At 42.4% G+C, this 15,607-nt stretch overlaps 2 long non-coding RNA genes across 5 annotated transcripts in view; both read left to right on the top strand.

Moving 5' to 3' along the window:
- LOC141982731 (uncharacterized) overlaps positions 1-15,607 on the top strand; it is a 247,464-nt gene that overhangs the window by 105,413 nt on the left and 126,444 nt on the right. For 2 of the 4 annotated variants that reach the window (XR_012638205.1, XR_012638202.1), the window contains 3 exons: positions 1,896-2,205; positions 5,774-5,882; positions 10,131-10,927. This is a non-coding gene — a long non-coding RNA (uncharacterized LOC141982731). Of the gene's footprint in view, positions 1-1,895; positions 2,206-5,773; positions 5,883-6,694; positions 7,787-10,130; positions 10,928-15,607 lie in introns of those variants that run through there. The other 2 variants (XR_012638204.1, XR_012638203.1) reach the window with 2 other exon arrangements.
- LOC141982723 (uncharacterized) lies at positions 12,114-15,435 on the top strand. The gene is made up of 3 exons (XR_012638199.1): positions 12,114-12,252; positions 13,039-13,313; positions 15,300-15,435. It is a non-coding gene; the product is annotated as an uncharacterized LOC141982723 (long non-coding RNA).

Raw genomic sequence — 15,607 nt, 5'->3', positions numbered from 1 at the left:
GTATGTATCCTAGCTGTTCTCCAGAGTGGCAATCTGAAGTCTGGTACCAGTTGGGCCAGAAGTTACAACACTAAATAACACCTTCTTTGTCCCAGTGAAGACAGCAATAAAAATTATAGAATTGTAAGATACTGGAGACAGAATGGTGAAGAATCTGATGGGTAAAAAAAATCAGTCATACTTGTTGTTTTCCACTGCAAATAGATATTCAAGTTATATGGACATCAGGAAGACTACAGATTGTAAATCAGAAATAGATGCTGATGATAATATGTAGCACTTAAGTAGAGCTTTACATTTTCAAAGTGCTTCTCAAGTTATGGGCCATCACCTTGAGTCCTTGGGAATTCTACCCAAGTAAGGCCTGAAGGATTTGGCTCTTTAACTAATTAACCTTACAACATAACTCTCAGATAGGTACATGCGTACTTCTGGCTGAGAAAAGAGAGATGAACGGAAGAATGCAGAGTCCATGGCAATGTCTTTAAGAGGGAGTGCATTGTATTTCAGTACTGTCTGTTTCAGTAGTCAAAGGAAAGAGGCTGGGATAAAATTACATTGTTTTCTAGTGTTGTAAAGAAGTTTCTGCCCTGTCATAGAACTGAATGGTATCTGAACATGTGTCTCAAACTACTGTGTGCAACAAGTAATTAAAAACAAATGCGCTAGATACGCTCTTCTTTTAACTCCTCGATGTCAGATTTGTCATCAGCTATTTAAAAATCCAAATAACACACAGTTTTCCAAGATTCATGTGGATACACTTTGAGTGAGTGGTTTCTGAAATATCATATCAGTGCTACCACAGCAGCAGTCAGTATTCCTCCTTGGTGGTTAGAAAAATTCTCTTGGTTTTTTATTTTGTTTAGCTGTGTACATGCATCGCCAATTGCCCCCCTCCACCCTACCCCTCCAGCTATCACACAAACACCTTTGGTCAGCCTGTGTTCCCACTGCTCTTACAGTGTCTTTGAAATCAACAGATTTGTACTAAAAGTTTTGAGCGTACTGGAGAGGCTCACAGCACACAAAAGGTTAAATAACTTAACCAGTAATTACTGCTCTTTTAACATTTCTTTTTTCTTCAATCTGGTATTCATTCCATCTCTAACCTTGTTCCTGAGATCATTTACTGTTAGTGTAAAACAAGAATCCCTCTTTGTTATCTACACTGAGGTCTTTGAATTAAGCCATTTGAATGGGAGATATGTTAGGTATGGTTCCGTAGGGTTTATTAATGAAAATTGTCTTAGAAAATATGTCTGTTTCATTTGATTCTGAGGAATAATTGGTTAATGAGGGAATGATTACTTTGTTCAGACATGATTACTGAAGAAATGTTTAGTCCATATGTTCCTGAATAATGGGAAATTCTCAAGTGAAAGAGGACAATGATTAGAAGAAATCAGATAGCTAGAGAATATATTCCCCAACGTGTTACAGTAGTTTTTGTTAACAAGCCAGCTCCAAGGATAGTGTTTCTCTGAACAGGCATGGAAGTTCAAACTACCTAATCGGTTTAAACTGTTTGTTGAAAAAACAGTAGGTAGTTTTCTTTGTTTTTTAGATCAAAGAGCTGTAGCTTCCTCTGATAAATGATGTGAGTATCACAGCTGTTTGCCTTCCTAGTTTCCTCTCACCCAAAATCAATTCATTATTGGTTCCTTCATAGGCATATACAATACATTAAGATTTACTCATTTCTTTTTACTATCGCTTATTGGTTTCATCTTGGCATGGGAATTCAGCTTATTGGGGTTGCGAAGTACAGTGGGTACACAGACATTCTAGCTGGTGTAAGTGTCAATGCTTATAATTAATTAAGGATGCCCAACTGCTTTCATTATCATGGGGCATTTTAAGTTGCTTAAAATTTTCTCTCTCTTACTTTACAGCTGAAATTTGATATGCTTGCTTGCAGTGGATTTTTTTTTTCTGAAAGCTTCATCAAAATGGCTGCAAGCATAGGAGTGAATAAAATGCAGCTAAGACAAAACAGAAATTGCAACCTTTTTCGACCAGCTCTAGAACCTCAGCAGAAGATGATGGAGGCTTGAAAACTGGCAGGCACTCAGGACCCAGTTCAGTCAAACAATTAAACACGTACTTAACTTTAAGATTGTGAACAATCCCTTTGACCTCCATGGGAAGGAGAACAGAGACACAGAGGCCAAGTGACTCGCCCAAGCTCACACAACAGCATGGGTATGTACTGAATGCTCACTTCATCGGAAACAGCTTAAAGCACCTTTTTGTTGTTGTTCTCTTCCTTCAGGGGTAATCAGCTCCTCACTGAGCTCTTACTATGGGCAATCAATATCCAGACTTATACTTCATCAATTCTGCAGGAAAATTTATTGTTTCATTTTTCATAAGCAAAGCTGTAAGTATTTGTCAATTAAATCCCCAGGTAGTTAGCTTTCAAACAGTCAAATATAAACTTAGCAAATGAAACATCTGTTCAACACTGTTATTTTATAATAACATTAATTGGCAGATGTCTTTAGATGAAGAAAGTAAATGAATCCGTTCTGATTTGTTCTTTTCCACTGAGCTGAACTTGTGGTCATTGAAAAGTACTTACCTCAAAGACCATGGCAGCATGTGGAATATTTCACTGGGCTCAGTCATCTGGGATTTTCTGTGCAGAAAACTGAAATATGAAGGCCAACTGCCCACTGAACAATGTAAATTCAATGTCCAAAAACATACTATTGTGGAGAAAGTTACCCTCACCCTTGTCAAGACTGGTATTTCAATCTACATATAGTTTGCACAGAAGTACTGTGCCAATTCAATTACTGTCTGATTAATGAAGTGTTGCAGGTTTATTTCAGGGGTCTAGCTAGCTATTAATTAGCATATTGGGGCCTATAGTCTGCTGTTTTGCCCTGATATGCTTTGAAAAATCCCAGTGCAATTAAATAAACTCTAATATGCTTTAAATAGTTACTTGAGAAAACACATCCAGGTTTTTTTTTAAAACTCTTATGGGATTTTTAAGCACATCCAGATTTATTGTAAAGCATCGAAAGTTCTTTGCAAAACCCATCATTGTTTTGGTTTACACTAGTCAGCAAAATAACTCTCCGCTCCCTAAAGCAAGAGGCTGATTTTGTTCTTGCTATGATCCTGCAATAGGAAGCACTAGTGTGGCCCCTTGAACCCTTGCAGAATCCCATTGAGGTCAGTGGGATTCAGGGTGACCAGATAGCAAATGTGAAAAATCAGGACACATTTTTTCCAGTGGTGGGGAGGTATAGTTGCATGTATAAGATAAAGCCTCTAATATTGAGACAATGTCACTATTATTGGGATGTCTGGTCACCCTAGTGGGACTCCACAAGGGCCCAAGGGTCCTGCTGGAAGATTTTTTAATTTCGATCATTGTAGATTTTCAGAAAGATCAGTGCAGTATTTAGAAGTGTACTGTACATACACATGCAGACCACATGCACCTTACATGTACATCTTTCATAGGGGCCAGAGGGATATGCTATGAGTCCTCATGTTTTAAGCCATATTGATCACAAGTGCAGTACCGGATTTACAATGGCACCAGGCCTATATTCAGAAGGGGCCCCGCCGCCCCCTGCTCCGCCTGCATTCTGCCCCAAGGCACTGTCCCCGCTCGGCCTCTGCCCCTCTCAAGGCCCCATCTGCTATTCACTCCTCTCAGTGCCCCCATCCCCGTGCAAGTGGAGGGGGCACAGGGCCACGGTCCAGGCACCGGGGCCCAAAAAAGGTTAATCTGGCTCTGCACAAGTGGGTCAGAGAAACATTTTCCTCCATGCATTAAATATTTACTATAGGTGCATTATGTGAGATGTATGAACTTAAGCTAAATTAATACAAGAAATGAGAGCTGAGTTAGAGAGTTCTGTTTCTGGGCTTTATTAACCCATCTCCTCCCAACTTAAGTATCTTCACTGGCTCACTGTATTTTACTGTATGCAATTCAAGCTACACAGTCTCACATTCAAGGCTGCACAGTCTTGCCTCTGACTACATTTTTGCTCTCATCTCCTCCTCCTCCCTGTGATCTACATAGTCTCTCTCTTTTTAATTCTCCCTTTGTCTCCTTTTCCCACTCTCACCTTCCAACCTTGCTTTCCCTAGATTTCAAATAGCCTTCCACTTCCTGGTCACACACTTTCCTTCATATCCTGCTTTAAAACTTATAAGTTATTGAAATCCCTTTTCTCCTACAAATCTCAAATTAAAGCACGTTTTGTTCATGATGCCCTTCTTGATCGGCCTGCTTGCCAGTGATGTCTGCACGCTCTCCCACACTTTAATTATTGCTTTGTGTTTGCTTTTGCCCAAGTTAATTGTGTTCTCTTAAGGCCCCATCCTGCTTCTATTGGTGTCAATGGGAATTTTGTCATCATCTTCAATGGGAGAAGGCTTTGGCTTTTACATTAGAAACTATTCTGTGCTTTATAGAACACTGTGCCATTACAGTGCTACCTAAACCCAAAAAGTGCTGAGTTATAGTTAAAGTTGCTAAATGCAAGTTAGGGAAAGTGGTCAAAATAAGGTTTATAAGGGAACTTTCAGTGCAACTTTATCTACAGTGTCAAGGACAGACCTCCAAAGTTTTTTATTATTATTATATTATGCTAAAGAGAAGGATGGAGACTGCAGCTAGTTATTATTCTCAGCAACTTCTCTTTACTGACTGTCCTTTGAGTTTTGTCCTTGAGTCCATGCATATATATATAATCCTTAAAAAATCAAACCACCATCCACTGGCAATTTCCTGTGTTTTCTTATATAACTCCTCCACATCCCAGTCCAACATGGTACTTAAGCATGTGTCAACTTTAAGCATGTGACTTATTCCACTGACTTCAAAAGGACTATTCACATGCTTAAAATTAGGCACATGGTGAAGTACTATCTGAATTGGGACCAAAAACTATTCACTTAACATTTCACGCTGTTACTGTTTTATAAACATAGAGTGTTGTTTCATACTGTAACCTGCCTTTGGTTATTTCATGTAACTGAAGCTAACTACAAGGTTGTAGTGGTATTCTAAATTGTTGTACAGTGCTAAATAATTTGCTTCTAGTAGGGGATACTGAATGTGATCCTTAAATGTATTGATTGATTGACAGACTAGTCCATCAGGGCACCATTCATTGGTGCAACTGGGGATGTTGAAAGGAAAACTCGTTATGAATTGATAGCACTAGTCCATTTGGAAAAGAGGTACAGGGTAACCTTTGTCCCTAGGCACCACGATCCTGCCTCCTCCTCCCACCCCAGCCCCACCTCTTTACCAGGTGATTTCAAAGTATCTTTCGGTAGCTATTCAAGAGGAACTATTCATGAATGTGTTACGGGACTATCTAATTCAGTATAACTAGCATACGACAATTTACAGTTCTAAAGAAATGCTTAGATTATCTATGTATCCATCTGTTTCTTTCCTTTAAACACACAACACTGTGGTATCTGAGCAATGACCCTTTCAAATAAAGCAAAAAATGTAGCGTTTTAGAGGAAGGGTTTCAAAAGGACAAATTACAGTGAGGTGCCCAACTACTGATGACTTTCAATGACAGTTAGTTGCATAATTACCCCTTGTGTCTTTGAAAGTCTTTCCCGAAACATTCTATAGTCTTTCCTTGTTCTTAGCATGTCTCTTTGTTTGATGTCAAAGAGTAGTTATTGGGGAAAAACTCATTTAAACAGATTAATCTCTTAACGTTAATTGTCCTAAAACTGACAAGTGAGTTAATTCTGTAATGTCAATCACTCACAGATGAGCCTGCCGTCATTAAAGGAGATAATGGAGACATTTTGGAGGATGCTTCAAAGGACAACTGATGCTTCTAGGACAACTGATTTCCATCCAGAACATGACCTAACAGGTAGGTAGAATATGGCTGAAAGTGACTTTGCAATGACTTTGCTTGGATTTTTAATGTATATTTTCCTGGAAAGTATACTGGCTCCATTTGAAGACAGAAAGCAGACAGAAGAGCCAGGAGTCCAACAACTATTACCATTTTACTCATTGTGTAAGTCCAATTTCTAACTAATGAGTATGGAGTAGCTTTGTCTCTACAGTGGACTAATTTGGTGTGGTCAAAGGAGTTTGCTGATGTGGGGGGGGGGGGGAAGCTGTTTGTTTGTTTTTCTTCTCTAGGAAAAATGTTTAATCAGCTTCATATGGGAAAGCGAATGTTTTGTTAGAAATATTATTTTCTGGTTATAAGCCCATCTTTGCCTTCCTCTCTTGAATAGTTAGGGTAAGTCTACACAAAAACCCATGGCTGGCTCATGCCGGCTTATGCAGCTCAGGCTAGGGGGGGTTGTTTAACTGCAGTCTAGACATTTGGGCTTCGTCTGGAGCCCTGGTTCTAGAACCCTGAAAGATGGGAGGATCCCAGAGCTCGGGCTGCAGCCTGAGCCAGTACATCTACATCAAAATTAAACAGCCCCGCACCCTGAGCTCCATGAGCCCAAGTCCGCTGGCATGGGCCAGCAGTGGGTGTTTAATTGCAGTGTACCCAAACCCTTAGTGACTTACAGTATTTCATAATCACCACTTACCCACCAAACAGACAATGTGACATGAAACTACTGTTCTAAGTCATGGGATAGGAGAAAAGTCATAGATTATTTGTGATGTTCTGCAGCCTGACAATTGTTTTTTTTCCCCCTTGCATGGCTTCTGGAGCTGGAGAGCCAAGCAAACCCTCACAGGCTCTGTGATTCTACAACTGGCCAATCTATAAAATGTGTGCTGTGATCTCAAAGCTAAGTGGATCAGGCTGGGTCAGTTCTTTGATGAGACCTCCAGGGAAAACTCAAGTGCTACATGCAAACAGTTGGTCTTGGTGATCTATTTTATTATACGTATAAAGCTATTTTGGTCAATAATGAACCAATATCCCACCATTATGGAAATGGAAATGAAAATGAATTAGCTAAAATTACTGTTAACAGTGAAGGAGGTTTCTTAGTTTTACTCCCATTGATGAGAGCAGTAGAGTGCAACTGGGGATTTTGAGAGGAAAACTCTTTATCCGCCCTCTGCTTAATTAAAATACATTAGATACATGGATTTATTTGAGGCTTTGATGTTGAATGAAGACAAATAAAATGCTTTATGGAAAGTGAGGCAACACATTATTTAGTCTGAATGAGCAATTCTGTTCTATCAATACTTAGGCTTGTATTAAAGCACATGCCTTACACTTATTGAGCTGTGTGCATTATTCTATTGAGCGCACATACGTTACATGTTAAGGCTAATAATGTCTGTTGTTGGAGGTAGTTGGCACCAGGAGTCTGATCACGCACACTGGCAAAGAACGGCTGCTGCAGGACAAGATACCTCCCGACAGGCTGGAGACTTGTGATGTGGCACATACTGTGCTTTGCTTCTGAGCAGGAGCAAAGTGCATCCTGTTCTGTTCTCGGCCAATACATACTGCAGCATATGCACTAACCTGCTATGAGGCTGGACTCATCACCTTTTGCATCAGATCACACTTTATGGGGAAAAGTAACATGTTCTAGCTATCTCCCACTCCAGAGGCAACACATGCTGCTTGGCTTGCGCTGAGCATGCTCACACGGACTAAGCGGCTCAGTAACACTGCTGAAGCCAGCTGCTCTCACTCTGCCCCCCGCTATCAGCAGGCATGGCTCCTCTCTGTCCCACTCTTCTGAGCTATGGTAGGATTCTGCCTACCACCTGATACAGGGGGAGACTCAGTCTCCACTCCCCGGGCCCACATCCGTTAGCAGAGGGTAGAATTTATCATGCCGGGTATACTGATTATTTATATGTGTTCTATGTACAGTATTTACATACATTTATTGTTTACCGGCTGACGACATATGTGTACAAAAACAGTCATGTCAGAAATATGTGTTCTGTGCCTAACTGTCCTCAACAGCTTTTTACTATGTACTTCTGAGTAAATCTGCATTGCACTTTGTGATGTTTTCAAAGTCAGTGTTTCACCCAATAGGCCACACTGTTTCCTTTTAAACTATTAAGCTCTATTAGTATAAATGCTAACAGGTAAAGTTAGCAAATTGAAGGTAGCAGTTGAACTATGCAAAGCATTGATCTGAGCAACCGTGTCAGTTTGAGGCTGGTATTATTTTCACATATATGCAGTAAAGGGGCAAATCTAGCCCCTTTTCCATGGAAGCAGGGGGCAGAAAGATGATGCACAAGGCACAGGAGGGGAGGCATGGGCTGGTTATGGGAGACACCAGAAATCTATTGCTTTACAGGCTTCCCAACCACCCTACCAATGCAGGAATATGTGTAATGTCTCCTTGGAGCATATTCCTGCTATTGGCTGTATTCCCCTCCTCAGAATGGCTGTGCATCCACAGAGTCTGTTGGGGTTATGATCCCTTCTCTTCAAGCTCCTTGCATGGCTCCCAAACACCGAAAGCAACTACTGGGGGGTCAGGGATGACCTCCTTTTCTCCTTACTCAATTTACTCCTAATACTTTACAATTGACTCCCAACTTACTCCTCCAAGTTTTTCTCCTTACTCAATTTATCCTAATATTTTGTGCTAAAATTCAGTATGGATTTTTGGGAAAGCAAAGCTGTCCATTCATGCACAATGATGATTATTTAAAGGAAATAATGTGTTCTTTAAATAATAAAAAATAGATAAATGATGTATTCCACTTTAATGGCTAATGGATTGCAACACTTTATTTCCAAACACAGAGGGCTGGTGAAAATTACCATAGCTCCATGGAATTCAGTTCAGTTATGCCAATTGACACCATTCAGGATCTGTCCCCAAGCCTCTTTTGGCTCTGCAAGGGAGTAAGGAAATGATGGGGAGAGAGAGGCTGTTCTCTGGAAAGTTTCTTCTAATTTTGCAAAAATAAAGAAATAGAAAAATCCTAGCTTGACAATCTATGCCAAGTTTCAGCCTACAGATAATTTTTATGGCTGAGATATAAACCCCTGAAGTAAAAATGCAGACACACCGTTAAGTATAGTGTTGCAATGCAATATTGTAATTTTATATGTTAATCTATCAATACACAGTATGTGCAAACATATGTTTATAGACATAGAGACTGGCATGTATAAATGAAAGAATAAAAAATCCCTATTTCTCATTTGGTGCTATGCAATTTCTATCAATTTAGGAATATATCTTGATTTTATTTTAGGATGACAAACTGTAAATTGTGCTTATTTGAGAACTCTCTGACAGTTTATAAGATAAAAGGGAAAAGGTGTCTTTCAGAAGCTCTCCGGTGACCTAAAACAAACTAATAAATAATACAAAAATTGTGGCCCTTCCCTGCACACATGTTACCAATGTTCTCTTTGAAGCAAAACATCAGCTAGGAGGTAGTTCTCGGATGGTTAGGAGTTACTAGAAAATATGATGCCTACTAAACACATCAAAAAAAGGTTGTTTAAGGGTTAGTTTGTCTTTTATACTCAGATTACAAGAAAAATTATAAGATCTTTAAATGAAGTATTTTACAGAATTGGCAGATGGCTTTAATTTGTTTTTGTGGTACAGAATCCTGTTCTAATTTTGTTTTTGATGAATGTTCAGCATGTTCTGGACCTATTAGGACTTTGTCTACTTAAAATGGAATTTGCAAACTATAGATATGATTTAAAAAAAAAACAATATACTTAAGTTGTTCCAGTGACTGGGAGACCCAGACTTCAAAGTTGCCTTTGTGACTCTCACTTACTAGGCTGGTAGGGATGTGGCAAAATGTGGAGATCATGCATTTGGGCCCCAGGTCAAAAAAACGATAGTGTCTATTTAAGAAGTGTCTTCCTGACTAATTAGTATTTGTAAAGTTTTTAACTAGATTTCTCCTCCAGTGTCCTCTCAGGAGGGTGATTACAGTCTGGCTGCATACTTACTGTGGCAACAAGGGTGGAAGGGTGATATTAGGTCCTACCTGTGAGTCTTGCTGGCTGCCTTCTTCCTCGCTCTCTCTATGCCTTCTATACTGTTCTGCCCCCTGCTGGAGGGGAACCAGTGCCACAAAGACCTGGTCTACAGTACGCGGTTATTTCGGAATTAGGCAAGTTACTTCAAAATAAAACTGATTCCATCCACACGACCAAACTAGTTTTTTCAATTTAAAGGGCTCTTTAATCCGATTTCTGTACTCCACCTCGGCAAGTGGAGTAGCGCTAAAATCGAGATCGCAGTTCCCGGTTACAGCTACTATGGACGCAATTCGACGTTATTGGCCTCCAGGAACTATCCCAGAATTCTCCTTTGTGACGGCTCTGGATAACACTTTCAACTCCGATACACTAGCCAGGTAGGCAGTAAAAGCCCTGGGAACGTTTGAATTTCACCATCGGCACAGGTGACCATCAGCACAGTCCACCATCACAGGCGACCATGCAGAGTTCACCATCACAAGAGACCACGCAGTCCTGGATTTGCAGACGAGCTCCAGCATGGTCCAAACGGGAGGTACCGGATCTCATCACATGTTGGGGAGACGAATCTGTTACGGCAGAACTACGTTCCAAAAAAAGAAAAGCAAATACGTACGCTAAAGTCTCCAGGGCCATGACGGAAAGAGGATACTCCAGGGACACAGAGCAGTGTCATACAAAAATCAAGGAGCTCAAGCAAGCGTACCAAAAAGCCAGGGAGGTTAACAGGCGCTCTGGGTCACAGCCCCAGACATGCCGCTTCTACCGTGAGCTGCATGCAATTATGGGGGGTGACGCTACCACTACCCAACCACTGTCCATGGACACCTGCAAGGGGGGAGTAGCACAGAGCGAGGAGGATGAGTTTTTGGAGGAGGAGGACAGTGCACAGGCGGCAAGTGGGGAATCTGTTTTCCCCCCTAGCCAGGAACTATTCTTAACGCTGGAGCCAATAGCCTCCATGCACTCCCAAGGCATGCTCCCGGACCATGACCCTGGAGAAGGCACTTCTGGTGAGTGAGAGCATGATCGGAGCCACACGGTGCGGGGTGGGGGGAAACCCAGCCATGCTGGGCTGTTCTCATTTAGGTTAAAGGGCTCATCCCTGCTCAGAGCCTCATCGGAGCCGTGTGGTGTGGGGGGGGGGAGGGAGCGGGCGTTGTGTGAAGCGATCATCCCAGAGAGCCCGCAGGCCCTCCTTTTATATGGCAAACCCACCAGGCATTGCTTGCTATGAGAAAGGGGGTCCGGCAGTTTGAAAGGATTGAAATGAATGCAGAAGAAGCAGAACCCCGCGTGCCCCTAGAGCTTACCATGGCTGCCTGCAAGCTGAATACTGTTGCCCGGCCGCATGTGATAGCTTATTCACACCAAAGTGGCAGGCACTTCAGTATAAGAGGCAAAAAGAGACCTTGTACAGAAAGAACATGTGCTGAGTACTATGAATTGCCTGTTTCACTGAGAAAGAGTGTCCCCTTTATTCGCTAAAATGTATCTTTTAAAATACTACCCTCCCTTTTTCTCCTCCCACAGCAGGTGCAAATGTTTCAATATGGCCCCTATCTACTCCATCCCAGAGGCTGGTCCAGATTAGAAGGCGGAAAAAATGAACTCGGGATGAAAATGTTTGCCGAGCTCATGCAGTCCTCCCGGACTGATAGGGCCCAGCTGAATATGTGGAGGCAGACAATTGCGGAGGCCCTTAAAGCGTTACATGAATATGAAGAGAGGAGGGACGTGCGTGATGAGAGCAGGCAGGATGCTGTGGTCAAGCTCATGGGGGAGGAAATTGACATGCTCCGCTGTATGGTGGATCTAATGCGGGAAAGGCAGCAAGACCACAGACTGCCACTGCAGCCCCTGAATAACCGCCCTCCCTCCTCCCCAAGTTCCATAGTCTCCTCACCCAGACACCCAAGAACACGCGGGAGGGAGGCTATGGGGACCCACACAGTCAACCCCAGAGGATTGTACAAGCAGCAGAAAGCTGGCATATCCTAAATTTTAATTTGGTTTCTGGACTTGCCTTTCCCTCCTCCACCACCCCCCTAACCCAATACCACCTCTCCCCCATCTAGCTTCTGATTTCTCTCAATGTTTTGTGCAACAAATAATAAAGAACGGTTTTTAAACAATTGTGACTTTATTTCCTTTCTTATATATAGGGGGCGGGTAACTTTAAGAGAAACAAGCACAACTGTCACACCGTACCCTGGCCAGTCATGAAACTGACTTTCAAAGCTTCTCTGATGTGCAGCACGCCCTGCTGCGCTCTTCTAATCGCCCTGTTGTCTGGCTGTGCGAAACTGGCCACCAGGTGAGTTGCCTCAACCTCCCATCCCACCATAAATGTCTCCCCCTTACTCTCACAGATATTGTGGAGCACACAACAAGCAGCAATTACAATTGGAATATTGGTTGTGCTGAGATCTAACTGAGTCAGTAAACTGCACCAGCGCGCTTTCAAACGTCCAAAAGCACATTCTGCCACCATTCTGCACTTGCTCATACTACTGTCCAGCGTGCCTGTGTATGGATTCATGATCCATGGCATTAAGGGGTAGGCTGCGTCCCCGAGGATAACTATAGGCATTTCAACATCCCCAACAGTAATTTTCTGATCTGGGAAATAAGTTCCTTCCGGCAGCTGTTCAAACAGACCAGAGTTCCTGAAGATGCGAGTGTCATGCACTTTTCCCGGCCATCCCACGTTGATGTTCATGAAACGTCCCTTTTGATCCACCAGTGCTTGCAGCACCATGGAAAAGTACCCCTTGCAGTTTATGTACTGGCCACCCCGGTGTTCCAGGGACAAGATAGGGATATGCGTTCCATCTATCACCCCGCAGCAGTTAGGGAACCCCAGCACATTAAATCCATCCACAATAGTCTGCACATTTCCCAAAGTCACTACCCTTGATAGCAGCTGGTCAATGATTGCATTGGCTACTTGCAGCACAGCAGCCCCCACGGTAGATTTGCCCACTCCAAACTGATTCCCAACTGACCGGTAGCTGTCAGGCATTGCAAGCTTCCACAGGGCCATGACCACTCACTTCTCAACTGTGAGGGCTGCTCTCATTTTGGTATCTTTGCATTTCAGGGCAGGGGACAGCAAGTCACAAAGTTCCATGAAAGTGGCCTATGCATACGAAAGTTCCTCAGCCACTGGGAATCATCCCATACCTGCAACACTATGCAGTCCCACCAGTCTGTGCTTGTTTCCTGGGCCCAGAATCGGCGTTCCACGGCATGAACCTGGCCCAACACCACCATGATCTCCCAATTGCCACATGCCATGCTTCTAGGAACATCTGTGTCCATGTCCTCATCACTATTGTAATCGTGCTGTCGTCGCTTCCTCGCCCGGTTTTGCAGGTACTGCACATACTGCTGGATAATGCGCGAGGTATTTACAATGGTCAAAACTGCAGCGGAGATCTGAGTGGGCTCCATGGCTGTGGTGCCTGCACGGGTAATCCTGGAAAAAGGGCGTGAAATGTAGGAGAGCAGAGTGGCAGCGGAAGAGGTGCTGTCTGGTTCACGATAGCCGAAAAAAGGTGGGAAATGGTTGTCTTCTGTAGCTTTCACGGAGGTGGGAGCCCAGGACAGACAACATGAAGAAGCTGGGAAGTGTGGCAATAGTGGGAGAGCAGAGTTGGAGACGGAAGCTGTGCTGCTCGGTTCACGATGGCCAAGCAGAGTTGGCAGCGGAAGCATTCGATGAGGAAGAGAAAGAGTAGATAGTAGAGATTACATAGGAAGATGTGAGGAAATGAGAGGTGGATTCATAGTAGCAGGAGAGCAGCGGTGCACCATCTGCTGAAAGCAGTATGGCATCTGCACTCCAAAAAGGCATGAAACAATTGTAGCTTTCACGAAGGGAGGAGCGACTGATGACACACACCCAGAAACACCCACGAGAATGTTTTTGCCCCATCGTGCACTGGGAGCTTAACCCAGAATTCCAGTGGGCGGCAGGGACTGCAGGAACTGTGGGATAGCTACCCACAGTGCACCGCTCTGACATTCGATGCTAGCCTTGGAACTGTGAACGCACTCCACCGAATTCACATGCTTTAGTGGGGACACAGAAGACCAAATGTATAAAATAGCTTCCGAAAATTTGAATAGAATAATTTTGAAATAATTTCGTACTGTAGACATACCTTGAGAGAGGAGGAAGAGAGAGAGACTGGCTGCCTGCTTACAAACATCACACAGGTCCTAAGTGCCCAGGAGGAGATATAGCAGAGGAATTTGCTGCTTGCCCCTCCCACTGCAGCTGGATGCCTGAGATTCCAGCAGAGCTGCTTAAACACATGAAGGGGAAAAAAATATGAGTGTCATGACCACAGCTGATCAAAATTTTCCAAAATTCAAACTTTCAATAACTTTTATGAATATTTTTAGTTTCTGACCATCACCTAGAAAGTTTTGATGACATTTTCACACCTTTGTGATGTGTTTTTCTAATATTACAGAGCTGGTAGATTATTTTTAATTTTCAAAATTTTGATAGTTGATTATTTCTAATTTCATTGAAAATATGTAAAAAGAAATTTAACAAAATGATCATTTTTTTTGCACTTTGTCTACTTTTGTTGTCATTAGTCATCACACTTGGTAGTTCAGCTTCCTAGAACACTCTGGTCTTGAGACAGACAGTGCAAAATGTAGATATATAATTATTCTAATTGTTATTATTTATTATTTAATATTATACCTCATAAAGGATGGGTCAAATCTTCCTCAAACTCTGCCCCTTCTTCCCCACTCCAAAAACATTTTCTCTGACAGGAGAACACATAGTTGAAGTGGGAAAGACACTTGTGGAAGTCAGGAGGAGGAGTCAAAAATCAGGCTGATCATAAAAAGTGTTTTATACTTCTATGATGGAGTCCCTACCATGGTTTTGTAATAAAGAAGTATCATGTAGTATTGTCTCCTTTCCATTTCCCATGGATCTTCAAGGCACTGAGAAGGATAGAATGCTGTGATTAGTGTCAAGCTTGGAAAAGGTTTATTCACATTTTACAAGTCAGACAGAAGAGTAGATAGCAGCCATTCAGCCAGCTTTGTTCCTGGCTTTTTGTGGAAAGAAGGATTTAGTACTTAGCCACACATTGTAATTACACTGTGTACAATAACCCCAGTCCCTCCTTTGAAAAGTGCCTTTCCCAGAAATAGTACTAAGGAGCTCTGACTCAGGCCAATCATGCTTTTTGGCAAGACCCCATTATATTTCAAATGCAGGCAATGGACGTCCCTTTGTATTGTAAATTCTGGCAATAGCCAACCAATTTTACTTAAACCAACAGCTAATGTTGGCTCCATTTCTTTTAAATCCCTTGTTCTCCACAGACCATATAATCAGAGGGACAGGCTGCTCATGGCTTCCCTGGTGCTCAACTGTATGCAGGTCATGACAAAGCCTAGTTTTTGGATGGATGGCACTCAGTGCATAATGCCTTGCTACCTGTGAGTAAATGTGCATATGTGTGTGTGTGTGTGTGTGTGTGTGTGTAAAGCACAGCAGTCTAATGTTTATAACCTTTAAAATACAAAGGAATGGGCATCTCTCTTATTTTTGTACTGTTTCTTTCAGAATTAAAAAAGAAAAGATTTGCCGCTTTCTTTCAGCAGCCCAGGCAAATCTGCTCACACAATAT

Source organism: Natator depressus, chromosome 1 (assembly GCF_965152275.1).
Source record: "Natator depressus isolate rNatDep1 chromosome 1, rNatDep2.hap1, whole genome shotgun sequence".
NCBI lineage: Eukaryota > Metazoa > Chordata > Testudines > Cheloniidae > Natator > Natator depressus.
Note: the sequence above shows the minus strand (reverse complement) of the source record. Positions and strands in the feature narration are given on the sequence as shown.